General features: G+C 34.7%; 2 protein-coding genes across 3 annotated transcripts in view; both read left to right on the forward strand.

Annotated features, from left to right (window-relative positions):
* Window positions 1–267, forward strand: part of LOC133636318 (trafficking kinesin-binding protein 1-like) — a 55,231-nt gene extending 54,964 nt beyond the window's left edge. For both annotated transcript variants that reach the window (XM_062030212.1, XM_062030213.1), the window contains exon 18: window positions 1–267. This exon is cut by the window's left edge and continues 704 nt beyond it. The gene's annotated coding sequence lies outside the window, so the exon portion shown is untranslated.
* The window catches only part of LOC133636335 (oocyte zinc finger protein XlCOF22-like), a 520,633-nt gene that overhangs the window by 136,590 nt on the left and 366,404 nt on the right, over window positions 1–17,639 (forward strand). The window lies entirely within an intron of this gene.

A 17,639-nucleotide genomic window follows, 5' to 3' on the forward strand; every position in this document is an offset into this window, starting at 1 on the left:
AACCACTGTAGATTTTACGGTCAAATAATATCGCAAGTCAGTCTGCAGAATTAGTTACCGCTCTTCGGTTGACCGTCATTTGCTGTGGTGGTACTCTTTTTCAATTCACTGACAGGACGCTCATGTTTACCTTAGAAACAATCTTACTCTTTTTCAATTCACTGACAGGATGCTCATGTTTACCTTAGAAACAATCTTACTCTTTTTCAATTCACTGACAGGATGCTCATGTTTACCTTAGAAACAATCTTACTCTTTTTCAATTCACTGACAGGACGCTCATGTTTACCTTAGAAACAATCTTACTCTTTTTCAATTCACTGACAGGATGCTCATGTTTACCTTAGAAACAATCTTACTCTTTTTCAATTCACTGACAGGATGCTCATGTTTACCTTAGAAACAATCTTACTCTTTTTCAATTCACTGACAGGACGCTCATGTTTACCTTAGAAACAATCTTACTCTTTTTCAATTCACTGACAGGATGCTCATGTTTACCTTAGAAACAATCTTACTCTTTTTCAATTCACTGACAGGACGCTCATGTTTACCTTAGAAACAATCTTACTCTTTTTCAATTCACTGTCATTTGCTGTAAAAACAATGACCGTACAAAAATACCTGGCAATTTACTTTTACTGTTAAATTACAGTGATAGCGTTTTCCCATTTACAGCAATGCACTGTAAACACAACGACTATACAATAGATTTCAAGGTCATGGACAATGTTACTGTACAAGCTCTTTCATTCACCTCATTTTATTGTCATCTGCTCCGCTGATGCAGAGGAACACTCTTTAGTCGCAGCAGGGAACAACAACATGCAAACACTACTCAAGTGATGGCAACACAGGAGGGGGGCACACAGGAGGGGGGGCACACAGGAGGGGGGGCACACAGGAGGGGGGGCACACAGGAGGGGGGGCACACAGGAGGGTGGGCACACAGGAGGGGGGGCACACAGGAGGGGGGGCACACAGAGGGATGGGCACACAGGAGGGTGGGCACACAGGAGGGTGGGCACACAGGAGGGGGGGCACACAGGGGGATGGGCACACAGGAGGGGGGGCACACAGGAGGGGGGGCACACAGGAGGGTGGGCACACAGGAGGGGGGCACACAGGAGGGTGGGCACACAGGAGGGTGGGCACACAGGAGGGGGGGCACACAGGGGGATGGGCACACAGGAGGGGGGGCACACAGGAGGGTGGGCACACAGGAGGGTGGGCACACAGGGGGATGGGCACACAGGGGGATGGGCACACAGGGGGATGGGCACACAGGAGGGTGGGCACCACCACGGGAAGGAACCTGGGAGGGTGAGACACAGGAGAAGGCCAGTACGTAGGTGTGGCCATGAAAAGGAGCACCAAGCATGAGGAAGCCACGCCTCCCAGCTAAATAGTCCAGGTGTAATACTATATCATATCATCTCCACCTGTGGATCCTTCCACTGACAGGTGTAGTAATTAGTGTCATCTCCACCTGTGGATCTTTCCACTGACAGGTGTAATAATTAGTGTCATCTCCACCTGTGGATCCTTCCACTGACAGGTGTAATAATTAGTGTCATCTCCACCTGTGGATCCTTCCACTGACAGGTGTAATAATTAGTGTCATCTCCACCTGTGGATCCTTCCACTGACAGGTGTAGTAATTAGTGTCATCTCCACCTGTGGATCCTTCCACTGACAGGTGTAATAATTAGTGTCATCTCCACCTGTGGATCCTTCCACTGACAGGTGTAATAATTAGTGTCATCTCCACCTGTGGATCCTTCCACTGACAGGTGTAATAATTAGTGTCATCTCCACCTGTGGATCCTTCCACTGACAGGTGTAATAATTAGTGTCATCTCCACCTGTGGATCCTTCCACTGACAGGTGTAATAATTAGTGTCCTCTCCACCTGTGGATCCTTCCACTGACAGGTGTAATAATTAGTGTCATCTCCACCTGTGGATCCTTCCACTGACAGGTGTAATAATTAGTGTCCTCTCCACCTGTGGATCCTTCCACTGACAGGTGTAATAATTAGTGTCATCTCCACCTGTGGATCCTTCCACTGACAGGTGTAATAATTATTGTCATCTCCACCTGTGGATCCTTCCACTGACAGGTGTAATAATTAGTGTCATCTCCACCTGTGGATCCTTCCACTGACAGGTGTAATAATTAGTGTCCTCTCCACCTGTGGATCCTTCCACTGACAGGTGTAATAATTAGTGTCATCTCCACCTGTGGATCCTTCCACTGACAGGTGTAATAATTAGTGTCATCTCCACCTGTGGATCCTTCCACTGACAGGTGTAATAATTAGTGTCATCTCCACCTGTGGATCTTTCCACTGACAGGTGTAATAATTAGTGTCATCTCCACCTGTGGATCCTTCCACTGACAGGTGTAATAATTAGTGTCCTCTCCACCTGTGGATCCTTCCACTGACAGGTGTAATAATTAGTGTCATCTCCACCTGTGGATCCTTCCACTGACAGGTGTAATAATTAGTGTCCTCTCCACCTGTGGATCCTTCCACTGACAGGTGTAATAATTAGTGTCATCTCCACCTGTGGATCCTTCCACTGACAGGTGTAATAATTAGTGTCATCTCCACCTGTGGATCCTTCCACTGACAGGTGTAATAATTAGTGTCATCTCCACTGACAGCAGGTCATCATCACGAAACAACAACAGTAGATTTGAGGGTAAAAAACCACCAGCTCAGTCACCTGAATTTTACTGTAAGAATAAAAGTGGTGCCGTTTTTCAATTTACAGTAATTCACTGTAAAAATAATGACCGTAAATTTTACAGCAAAATAAAAACTGGCAGCTCAATCGCCAGAGTTGTACTGTAAAATAACAATGGTACAGTTTTTCCTTTTACAGTAATGCACTGTAAAAACATCAACTGTAGATTTTACTATAAAAATAAAGGTGTCCCTATAATCCAATTTACGGTTATTTGCTGTAAAAACAATTACCACAAATTTTACGGTAGAAAACAAATTGGCAGCTCAGTTGCCAGAATTTTGCTGTAAAAATAACTTTGGTGCAGTTTTTCAATTCACAGTAATTGTCTGCAATGACTGTAGTTTAAAGAAATAATCATTTTACAGTAAAAGTGGTACCCTTTTTTCAATTTACAGTAATGACTGTAAATTTGACTGCAAAAAAAACAACTGTCAGTTCAATCGCAAGAATTCTACTGTAAAATAATAGTAATACAGTTTTTACATTTACACGCAAAAAAACAAAACCCAACAACGACCACAGAGTAGATTTTACGGTAAAGAATTGGCAAATCAGTTGCCACAATATTACCGTAAAAGTTGTACCGTTCCATTTCCAGTAATTTGCTGTAAAAAAAAGGAACCTGGCAGCTCATTGCCAGAATGTGAGCGTAAAAATAACAGCGGTACCATTTTTCACTGTAAAAACAAAACAGCAGCTCAGTCGCCAGAATGTAAGTGTAAAAATAAGTGCTACAGTTTTTTGAGTTTACAGTAATTGGATAACTTTGACAGTAAACTTGTGTGGCAGCATAAATGTGGGACAAGTCCAAAGTTGTATTGGACATGATTGGAGGGTCCAGGTGAGCAGTTTTCCACCGAGCAGCACCTCAGAAAACACTTGGCTCTCCAAGTAATCACCAACAATACAATACAGTAGCATAGAAGGCCTAAGTATTCATTCAAAACAGGGCAGATGTTTTATTTAACAAGTTTATGTCATATTTTTGCACACAGTTTGAACGGTAACACTGTGTTTAATTAGAGAGATGGTAATATTCCTTCACTGCTTGAAAGATGTAGCTCACATTAAGTGTCACTCACACCAACAATACAAAATGGTGTAAAATGGCCGCCACACAAAGCTGACGACAGGTCTGAAAACTTGTTATTGTTTGCACATTACAAAACTTGTTATTATTTGCACATTCTTACGCAATCCGGGCTTTTGCAATAAAAGGAATTGAAGGTGTATTTGTTGCAGTACGTCCTTTTCCCCAGCAGGTGGCGCCCATGAGCAAAGCATCCATCACAATCCATGGTGCTTGCAGAGGGCAGCTTCTTCAGATGATGAACAACAAGCACAATAGGAACACAGATCACAAAGTTTCCGCACGATATTTCAGCTGCAAATGAGGTCAAATTGAACATTGGATGGATAAAATGAATCAAAGTGAGTTTAAAAGAATGATTTCAACGCTGCCTTTAAGACTTTAGAAAGCCTTGAGGATTCAACGTCATGTCATTGTAGTACTGCACTAAACAGGTTTTTTTCATTGTTGAGTTTTAAAATAATTGTTATTTTTTTAAATAATGATGAACAAGCATAATAAAATTACAACTTTATTATTATAGTTTTTCATTACATTTCTCAGTTGATTGGCTGGGACAAATCACTTGATGGTTTCATAATTATTAAATGACCAATCATTCATTATGCAAAAATATAACAAAAATAAAGGTTAGAAAATATATTAGTACATTTTTTTGTTTGTTTTTATTTGAAAAATCCCGGTCTGATGTCATTTAAGACGAAAAGCAACCCTGAAGTAAAATATACATTACTTGAATGTGTATTCAAGTATATACTGTAGGTGTATAGGTCCAACCATAACCAAACCAACAACACATACACCACACAAAATATACATGACTTGAATGTGTATTCTAGTATATACTGTAGGTGTATAGGTCCAACCATAACCAAGCACAATAACAACACATACACAACACAAAATATACATTAATTGAATGTGTATTCTAGTATATACTGTAGGTGTATAGGTCCAACCATAACCAAACCAATAACACATACACAACACAAAATATACATTACTTGAATGTGTATCTTAGTATATACTGTAGGTGTATAGGTCCAACCATAACCAAACCAATAACACATACACAACACAAAATATACATTACTTGAATGTGTATCTTAGTATATACTGTAGGTGTATAGGTCCAACCATAACCAAACCAATAACAACACATACACAACACAAAATATACATTACTTGAATGTGTATTCTAGTATATACTGTAGGTGTATAGGTCCAACCATAAGCAAACCAATAACAACACATAGTGACACAAAATATACATTACTTGAATGTGTATTCTAGTATATACTGTACGTGTATAGGTCCAACCATAACCAAACCAATAACAACACATACACAACACAAAATATACATTACTTGAATGTGTATTCTAGTATATACTGTAGGTGTATAGGTCCAACCATAACCAAACCAATAACAACACATACACAACACAAAATATACATTACTTGAATGTGTATTCTAGTATATACTGTAGGTGTATAGGTCCAACCATAACCAAACCAAGCACAATAACAACACATACACAACACAAAATATACATTACTTGAATGTGTATTCTAGTATATACTGTAGGTGTATAGGTCCAACCATAACCAAACCAATAACAACACATACACAACACAAAATATACATTACTTGAATGTGTATCTTAGTATATACTGTAGGTGTATAGGTCCAACCATAACCAAACCAATAACAACACATACACAACACAAAATATACATTACTTGAATGTGTATTCTAGTGTATACTGTAGGTGTATAGGTCCAACCATAACCAAAGCAAGCACAATAACAACACATAGTGACACAAAATATACATTACTTGAATGTGTATTCAAGTATATACTGTAGGTGTATAGGTCCAACCATAACCAAACCAATAACAACACAAACACAACACAAAATATACATTACTTGAATGTGTATTCTAGTATATACTGTAGGTGTATAGGTCCAACCATAACCAAACCAAGCACAATAACAACACATACACAACACAAAATATACATTACTTGAATGTGTATTCTAGTGTATACTGTAGGTGTATAGGTCCAACCATAACCAAACCAATAACAACACATACACAACACAAAATATACATTACTTGAATGTGTATTCAAGTATATACTGTAGGTGTATAGGTCCAACCATAACCAAACCAATAACACATACACAACACAAAATATACATTACTTGAATGTGTATTCTAGTATATACTGTAGGTGTATAGGTCCAACCATAACCAAGCACAATAACAACACGTACACAACACAAAATATACATTACTTGAATGTGTATTCTAGTATATACTGTAGGTGTATAGGTCCAACCATAACCAAACCAATAACAACACATACACAACACAAAATATACATTACTTGAATGTGTATTCAAGTATATACTGTAGGTGTATAGGTCCAACCATAACCAAACCAAGCACAATAACACATAGTGACACAAAATATACATTACTTGAATGTGTATTCTAGTATATACTGTAGGTGTATAGGTCCAACCATAACCAAACCAAGCACAATAACAACACAAACACAACACAAAATATACATTACTTGAATGTGTATTCAAGTATATACTGTAGGTGTATAGGTCCAACCATAACCAAACCAATAACAACACATAGTGACACAAAATATACATTACTTGAATGTGTATTCTAGTATATACTGTAGGTGTATAGGTCCAACCATAACCAAACCAATAACAACACATACACAACACAAAATATACATTACTTGAATGTGTATTCTAGTATATACTGTAGGTGTATAGGTCCAACCATAACGAAACCAATAACAACACATTCACAACACAAAATATACATTACTTGAATGTGTATTCAAGTATATACTGTAGGTGTATAGGTCCAACCATAACCAAACCAATAACACATACACAACACAAAATATACATTACTTGAATGTGTATTCTAGTATATACTGTAGGTGTATAGGTCCAACCATAACCAAACCAATAACAACACATACACAACACAAAATATACATTACTTGAATGTGTATTCAAGTATATACTGTAGGTGTATAGGTCCAACCATAACCAAACCAAGCACAATAACACATAGTGACACAAAATATACATTACTTGAATGTGTATTCTAGTATATACTGTAGGTGTATAGGTCCAACCATAACCAAACCAAGCACAATAACAACACAAACACAACACAAAATATACATTACTTGAATGTGTATTCAAGTATATACTGTAGGTGTATAGGTCCAACCATAACCAAACCAATAACAACACATAGTGACACAAAATATACATTACTTGAATGTGTATTCTAGTATATACTGTAGGTGTATAGGTCCAACCATAACCAAACCAATAACAACACATTCACAACACAAAATATACATTACTTGAATGTGTATTCAAGTATATACTGTAGGTGTATAGGTCCAACCATAACCAAACCAAGCACAATAACAACACATACACAACACAAAATATACATTACTTGAATGTGTATTCTAGTATATACTGTAGGTGTATAGGTCCAACCATAACCAAACCAATAACAACACATACACAACACAAAATATACATTACTTGAATGTGTATTCAAGTATATACTGTAGGTGTATAGGTCCAACCATAACCAAACCAATAACAACACATACACAACACAAAATATACATGACTTGAATGTGTATTCTAGTATATACTGTAGGTGTATAGGTCCAACCATAACCAAACCAAGCACAATAACAACACATACACAACACAAAATATACATTACTTGAATGTGTATTCTAGTATATACTGTAGGTGTATAGGTCCAACCATAACCAAACCAAGCACAATAACAACACATACACAACACAAAATATACATTACTTGAATGTGTATTCTAGTATATACTGTAGGTGTATAGGTCCAACCATAACCAAACCAATAACACATACACAACACAAAATATACATTACTTGAATGTGTATCTTAGTATATACTGTAGGTGTATAGGTCCAACCATAACCAAACCAATAACAACACATACACAACACAAAATATACATTACTTGAATGTGTATTCTAGTATATACTGTAGGTGTATAGGTCCAACCATAACCAAACCAATAACAACACATAGTGACACAAAATATACATTACTTGAATGTGTATTCAAGTATATACTGTAGGTGTATAGGTCCAACCATAACCAAACCAATAACAACACAAACACAACACAAAATATACATTACTTGAATGTGTATTCTAGTATATACTGTAGGTGTATAGGTCCAACCATAACCAAACCAAGCACAATAACAACACATACACAACACAAAATATACATTACTTGAATGTGTATTCTAGTGTATACTGTAGGTGTATAGGTCCAACCATAACCAAACCAATAACAACACATACACAACACAAAATATACATTACTTGAATGTGTATTCTAGTATATACTGTAGGTGTATAGGTCCAACCATAACCAAACCAATAACACATACACAACACAAAATATACATTACTTGAATGTGTATTCTAGTATATACTGTAGGTGTATAGGTCCAACCATAACCAAGCACAATAACAACACGTACACAACACAAAATATACATTACTTGAATGTGTATTCTAGTATATACTGTAGGTGTATAGGTCCAACCATAACCAAACCAATAACAACACATACACAACACAAAATATACATTACTTGAATGTGTATTCAAGTATATACTGTAGGTGTATAGGTCCAACCATAACCAAACCAAGCACAATAACAACACAAACACAACACAAAATATACATTACTTGAATGTGTATTCAAGTATATACTGTAGGTGTATAGGTCCAACCATAACCAAACCAATAACAACACATAGTGACACAAAATATACATTACTTGAATGTGTATTCTAGTATATACTGTAGGTGTATAGGTCCAACCATAACCAAACCAATAACAACACATTCACAACACAAAATATACATTACTTGAATGTGTATTCAAGTATATACTGTAGGTGTATAGGTCCAACCATAACCAAACCAAGCACAATAACAACACATACACAACACAAAATATACATTACTTGAATGTGTATTCTAGTATATACTGTAGGTGTATAGGTCCAACCATAACCAAACCAATAACAACACATACACAACACAAAATATACATTACTTGAATGTGTATTCTAGTATATACTGTAGGTGTATAGGTCCAACCATAACCAAGCACAATAACAACACATACACAACACAAAATATACATTACTTGAATGTGTATTCAAGTATATACTGTAGGTGTATAGGTCCAACCATAACCAAACCAATAACAACACATACACAACACAAAATATACATTACTTGAATGTGTATTCTAGTATATACTGTAGGTGTATAGGTCCAACCATAACCAAACCAATAACAACACATACACAACACAAAATATACATTACTTGAATGTGTATTCTAGTATATACTGTAGGTGTATAGGTCCAACCATAACCAAACCAATAACAACACATAGTGACACAAAATATACATTACTTGAATGTGTATTCAAGTATATACTGTAGGTGTATAGGTCCAACCATAACCAAACCAATAACAACACATACACAACACAAAATATACATTACTTGAATGTGTATTCAAGTATATACTGTAGGTGTATAGGTCCAACCATAACCAAACCAAGCACAATAACACATAGTGACACAAAATATACATGACTTGAATGTGTATTCTAGTATATACTGTAGGTGTATAGGTCCAACCATAACCAAACCAAGCACAATAACAACACATACACAACACAAAATATACATTACTTGAATGTGTATTCTAGTATATACTGTAGGTGTATAGGTCCAACCATAACCAAACCAATAACAACACATTCACAACACAAAATATACATTACTTGAATGTGTATTCAAGTGTATACTGTAGGTGTATAGGTCCAACCATAACCAAACCAAGCACAATAACAACACATACACAACACAAAATATGCATTACTTGAATGTGTATTCAAGTATATACTGTAGGTGTATAGGTCCAACCATAACCAAACCAATAACAACACGTACACAACACAAAATATACATTACTTGAATGTGTATTCTAGTATATACTGTAGGTGTATAGGTCCAACCATAACCAAACCAAGCACAATAACACATAGTGACACAAAATATACATTACATGAATGTGTATTCAAGTGTATACTGTAGGTGTATAGGTCCAACCATAACCAAACCAATAACACATACACAACACAAAATATACATTACTTGAATGTGTATTCTAGTGTATACTGTAGGTGTATAGGTCCAACCATAACCAAACCAAGCACAATAACACATAGTGACACAAAATATACATTACATGAATGTGTATTCAAGTGTATACTGTAGGTGTATAGGTCCAACCATAACCAAACCAATAACAACACAGTGACACAAAATATACATTACTTGAATGTGTATTCTAGTATATACTGTAGGTGTATAGGTCCAACCATAACCAAACCAAGCACAATAACAACACATACACAACACAAAATATACATTACTTGAATGTGTATTCTAGTGTATACTGTAGGTGTATAGGTCCAACCATAACCAAACCAATAACAACACATACACAACACAAAATATACATTACTTGAATGTGTATTCAAGTATATACTGTAGGTGTATAGGTCCAACCATAACCAAACCAATAACACATACACAACACAAAATATACATTACTTGAATGTGTATTCTAGTATATACTGTAGGTGTATAGGTCCAACCATAACCAAACCAATAACAACACATAGTGACACAAAATATACATTACTTGAATGTGTATTCAAGTATATACTGTAGGTGTATAGGTCCAACCATAACCAAACCAATAACACATACACAACACAAAATATACATTACTTGAATGTGTATTCAAGTATATACTGTAGGTGTATAGGTCCAACCATAACCAAACCAATAACAACACATACACAACACAAAATATACATTACTTGAATGTGTATTCTAGTATATACTGTAGGTGTATAGGTCCAACCATAACCAAGCACAATAACAACACGTACACAACACAAAATATACATTACTTGAATGTGTATTCTAGTATATACTGTAGGTGTATAGGTCCAACCATAACCAAACCAATAACAACACATACACAACACAAAATATACATTACTTGAATGTGTATTCAAGTATATACTGTAGGTGTATAGGTCCAACCATAACCAAACCAAGCACAATAACACATAGTGACACAAAATATACATTACTTGAATGTGTATTCTAGTATATACTGTAGGTGTATAGGTCCAACCATAACCAAACCAAGCACAATAACAACACATACACAACACAAAATATACATTACTTGAATGTGTATTCTAGTGTATACTGTAGGTGTATAGGTCCAACCATAACCAAACCAATAACAACACATACACAACACAAATATACATTACTTGAATGTGTATTCTAGTATATACTGTAGGTGTATAGGTCCAACCATAACCAAACCAAGCACAATAACAACACAAACACAACACAAAATATACATTACTTGAATGTGTATTCTAGTATATACTGTAGGTGTATAGGTCCAACCATAACCAAACCAATAACAACACATAGTGACACAAAATATACATTACTTGAATGTGTATTCTAGTATATACTGTAGGTGTATAGGTCCAACCATAACCAAACCAATAACAACACATACACAACACAAAATATACATTACTTGAATGTGTATTCAAGTATATACTGTAGGTGTATGGGTCCAACCATAACCAAACCAAGCACAATAGCACATAGTGACACAAAATATACATTACTTGAATGTGTATTCTAGTATATACTGTAGGTGTATAGGTCCAACCATAACCAAACCAAGCACAATAACAACACATACACAACACAAAATATACATTACTTGAATGTGTATTCTAGTATATACTGTAGGTGTATAGGTCCAACCATAACCAAACCAATAACAACACATTCACAACACAAAATATACATTACTTGAATGTGTATTCAAGTATATACTGTAGGTGTATAGGTCCAACCATAACCAAACCAAGCACAATAACAACACATACACAACACAAAATATGCATTACTTGAATGTGTATTCTAGTATATACTGTAGGTGTATAGGTCCAACCATAACCAAACCAATAACACATACACAACACAAAATATACATTACTTGAATGTGTATTCAAGTATATACTGTAGGTGTATAGGTCCAACCATAACCAAACCAATAACAACACATACACAACACAAAATATACATTACTTGAATGTGTATTCTAGTATATACTGTAGGTGTATAGGTCCAACCATAACCAAACCAATAACACATACACAACACAAAATATACATTACTTGAATGTGTATTCTAGTATATACTGTAGGTGTATAGGTCCAACCATAACCAAACCAATAACAACACATAGTGACACAAAATATACATTACTTGAATGTGTATTCTAGTATATACTGTAGGTGTATAGGTCCAACCATAACCAAACCAATAACAACACATACACAACACAAAATATACATTACTTGAATGTGTATTCAAGTATATACTGTAGGTGTATAGGTCCAACCATAACCAAACCAATAACAACACATACACAACACAAAATATACATTACTTGAATGTGTATTCTAGTATATACTGTAGGTGTATAGGTCCAACCATAAGCAAACCAATAACAACACATAGTGACACAAAATATACATTACTTGAATGTGTATTCTACTATATACTGTAGGTGTATAGGTCCAACCATAACCAAACCAATAACAACACATACACAACACAAAATATACATTACTTGAATGTGTATTCAAGTATATACTGTAGGTGTATAGGTCCAACCATAACCAAACCAATAACAACACATACACAACACAAAATATACATTACTTGAATGTGTATTCTAGTATATACTGTAGGTGTATAGGTCCAACCATAACCAAACCAATAACACATACACAACACAAAATATACATTACTTGAATGTGTATTCTAGTATATACTGTAGGTGTATAGGTCCAACCATAACCAAACCAATAACACATACACAACACAAAATATACATTACTTGAATGTGTATTCTAGTATATACTGTAGGTGTATAGGTCCAACCATAACCAAACCAATAACACATACACAACACAAAATATACATTACTTGAATGTGTATTCTAGTATATACTGTAGGTGTATAGGTCCAACCATAACCAAACCAAGCACAATAACACATAGTGACACAAAATATACATTACTTGAATGTGTATTCAAGTGTATACTGTAGGTGTATAGGTCCAACCATAACCAAACCAATAACAACACATAGTGACACAAAATATACATTACTTGAATGTGTATTCTAGTATATACTGTAGGTGTATAGGTCCAACCATAACCAAACCAAGCACAATAACAACACATACACAACACAAAATATACATTACTTGAATGTGTATTCTAGTATATACTGTAGGTGTATAGGTCCAACCATAACCAAGCACAATAACAACACAAACACAACACAAAATATACATTACTTGAATGTGTATTCTAGTATATACTGTAGGTGTATAGGTCCAACCATAACCAAACCAATAACAACACATAGTGACACAAAATATACATTACTTGAATGTGTATTCAAGTATATACTGTAGGTGTATAGGTCCAACCATAACCAAACCAATAACAACACATACACAACACAAAATATACATTACTTGAATGTGTATTCAAGTATATACTGTAGGTGTATAGGTCCAACCATAACCAAACCAATAACAACACATACACAACACAAAATATACATTACTTGAATGTGTATTCTAGTATATACTGTAGGTGTATAGGTCCAACCATAACCAAACCAATAACAACACATACACAACACAAAATATACATTACTTGAATGTGTATTCTAGTATATACTGTAGGTGTATAGGTCCAACCATAACCAAACCAATAACAACACATACACAACACAAAATATACATTACTTGAATGTGTATTCTAGTGTATACTGTAGGTGTATAGGTCCAACCATAACCAAACCAATAACACAATAACAACACATACACAACACAAAATATACATTACTTGAATGTGTATTCTAGTATATACTGTAGGTGTATAGGTCCAACCATAAGCAAACCAATAACAACACATAGTGACACAAAATATACATTACTTGAATGTGTATTTTACTATATACTGTAGGTGTATAGGTCCAACCATAACCAAACCAATAACAACACATACACAACACAAAATATACATTACTTGAATGTGTATTCAAGTATATAGTATAGGTGTATAGGTCCAACCATAACCAAACCAATAACAACACATACACAACACAAAATATACATTACTTGAATGTGTATTCAAGTATATACTGTAGGTGTATAGGTCCAACCATAACCAAACCAATAACAACACATACACAACACAAAATATACATTACTTGAATGTGTATTCTAGTATATACTGTAGGTGTATAGGTCCAACCATAACCAAACCAATAACAACACATACACAACACAAAATATACATTACTTGAATGTGTATTCTAGTGTATACTGTAGGTGTATAGGTCCAACCATAACCAAACCAATAACACAATAACAACACATACACAACACAAAATATACATTACTTGAATGTGTATTCTAGTATATACTGTAGGTGTATAGGTCCAACCATAAGCAAACCAATAACAACACATAGTGACACAAAATATACATTACTTGAATGTGTATTCTAGTATATACTGTAGGTGTATAGGTCCAACCATAACCAAACCAATAACAACACATACACAACACAAAATATACATTACTTGAATGTGTATTCTAGTATATACTGTAGGTGTATAGGTCCAACCATAACCAAACCAATAACAACACATACACAACACAAAATATACATTACTTGAATGTGTATTCAAGTATATAGTGTAGGTGTATAGGTCCAACCATAACCAAACCAATAACAACACATACACAACACAAAATATACATTACTTGAATGTGTATTCTAGTATATACTGTAGGTGTATAGGTCCAACCATAACCAAACCAATAACAACACATACACAACACAAAATATACATTACTTGAATGTGTATTCAAGTATATACTGTAGGTGTATAGGTCCAACCATAACCAAACCAATAACAACACATACACAACACAAAATATACATTACTTGAATGTGTATTCTAGTATATACTGTAGGTGTATAGGTCCAACCATAACCAAACCAATAACAACACATACACAACACAAAATATACATTACTTGAATGTGTATTCAAGTATATAGTATAGGTGTATAGGTCCAACCATAACCAAACCAATAACAACACATACACAACACAAAATATACATTACTTGAATGTGTATTCAAGTATATACTGTAGGTGTATAGGTCCAACCATAACCAAACCAATAACAACACATAGTGACACAAAATATACATTACTTGAATGTGTATTCTAGTATATACTGTAGGTGTATAGGTCCAACCATAACCAAACCAAGCACAATAACAACACATAGTGACACAAAATATACATTACTTGAATGTGTATTCAAGTATATACTGTAGGTGTATAGGTCCAACCATAACCAAACCAATAACAACACATACACAACACAAAATATACATTACTTGAATGTGTATTCTAGTATATACTGTAGGTGTATAGGTCCAACCATAACCAAACCAATAACAACACATAGTGACACAAAATATACATTACTTGAATGTGTATTCTAGTATATACTGTAGGTGTATAGGTCCAACCATAACCAAACCAAGCACAATAACAACACATAGTGACACAAAATATACATTACTTGAATGTGTATTCAAGTATATACTGTAGGTGTATAGGTCCAACCATAACCAAACCAACAACAACACATACACAACACAAAATATACATTACTTGAATGTGTATTCTAGTATATACTGTAGGTGTATAGGTCCAACCATAACCAAACCAATAACAACACATACACAACACAAAATATACATTACTTGAATGTGTAGTCAAGTATATACTGTAGGTGTATAGGTCCAACCATAACCAAACCAATAACAACACATACACAACACAAAATATACATTACTTGAATGTGTATTCAAGTATATAGTATAGGTGTATAGGTCCAACCATAACCAAACCAATAACAACACATACACAACACAAAATATACATTACTTGAATGTGTATTCAAGTATATACTGTAGGTGTATAGGTCCAACCATAACCAAACCAATAACAACACATACACAACACAAAATATACATTACTTGAATGTGTATTCTAGTGTATACTGTAGGTGTATAGGTCCAACCATAACCAAACCAATAACACAATAACAACACATACACAACACAAAATATACATTACTTGAATGTGTATTCTAGTATATACTGTAGGTGTATAGGTCCAACCATAAGCAAACCAATAACAACACATAGTGACACAAAATATACATTACTTGAATGTGTATTCTAGTATATACTGTAGGTGTATAGGTCCAACCATAACCAAACCAATAACAACACATACACAACACAAAATATACATTACTTGAATGTGTATTCTAGTATATACTGTAGGTGTATAGGTCCAACCATAACCAAACCAATAACAACACATACACAACACAAAATATACATTACTTGAATGTGTATTCAAGTATATAGTGTAGGTGTATAGGTCCAACCATAACCAAACCAATAACAACACATACACAACACAAAATATACATTACTTGAATGTGTATTCAAGTATATAGTGTAGGTGTATAGGTCCAACCATAACCAAACCAATAACAACACATACACAACACAAAATATACATTACTTGAATGTGTATTCTAGTATATACTGTAGGTGTATAGGTCCAACCATAACCAAACCAATAACAACACATACACAACACAAAATATACATTACTTGAATGTGTATTCAAGTATATACTGTAGGTGTATAGGTCCAACCATAACCAAACCAATAACAACACATAGTGACACAAAATATACATTACTTGAATGTGTATTCTAGTATATACTGTAGGTGTATAGGTCCAACCATAACCAAACCAAGCACAATAACAACACATAGTGACACAAAATATACATTACTTGAATGTGTATTCAAGTATATACTGTAGGTGTATAGGTCCAACCATAACCAAACCAATAACAACACATACACAACACAAAATATACATTACTTGAATGTGTATTCTAGTATATACTGTAGGTGTATAGGTCCAACCATAACCAAACCAATAACAACACATACACAACACAAAATATACATTACTTGAATGTGTAGTCAAGTATATACTGTAGGTGTATAGGTCCAACCATAACCAAACCAATAACAACACATAGTGACACAATCATTGACAACATTTTTACTAACATTATGGGAAATCAAGTCACCAGTGGCCTATTTATATGTGACATCACTGACTATTTACCTGTGTTTACTTTATATGACTGTCATCTCAAGAAAACCAAAGACACTATGGCAAAAATCCCTAAAGGAATAACAACTGAGGCAACAATCTGTGCCCTAAACAATAGTTTGGCAGTTCAGGATTGGACTTCAGTACACAGAACCAAATGTGGACAGCTTATTGTCATTTTGTAGACATCTTTACTTCCCT

This window comes from Entelurus aequoreus, linkage group LG20, assembly GCF_033978785.1.
Source record: "Entelurus aequoreus isolate RoL-2023_Sb linkage group LG20, RoL_Eaeq_v1.1, whole genome shotgun sequence".
In the NCBI taxonomy this organism is placed as follows: domain Eukaryota; kingdom Metazoa; phylum Chordata; class Actinopteri; order Syngnathiformes; family Syngnathidae; genus Entelurus; species Entelurus aequoreus.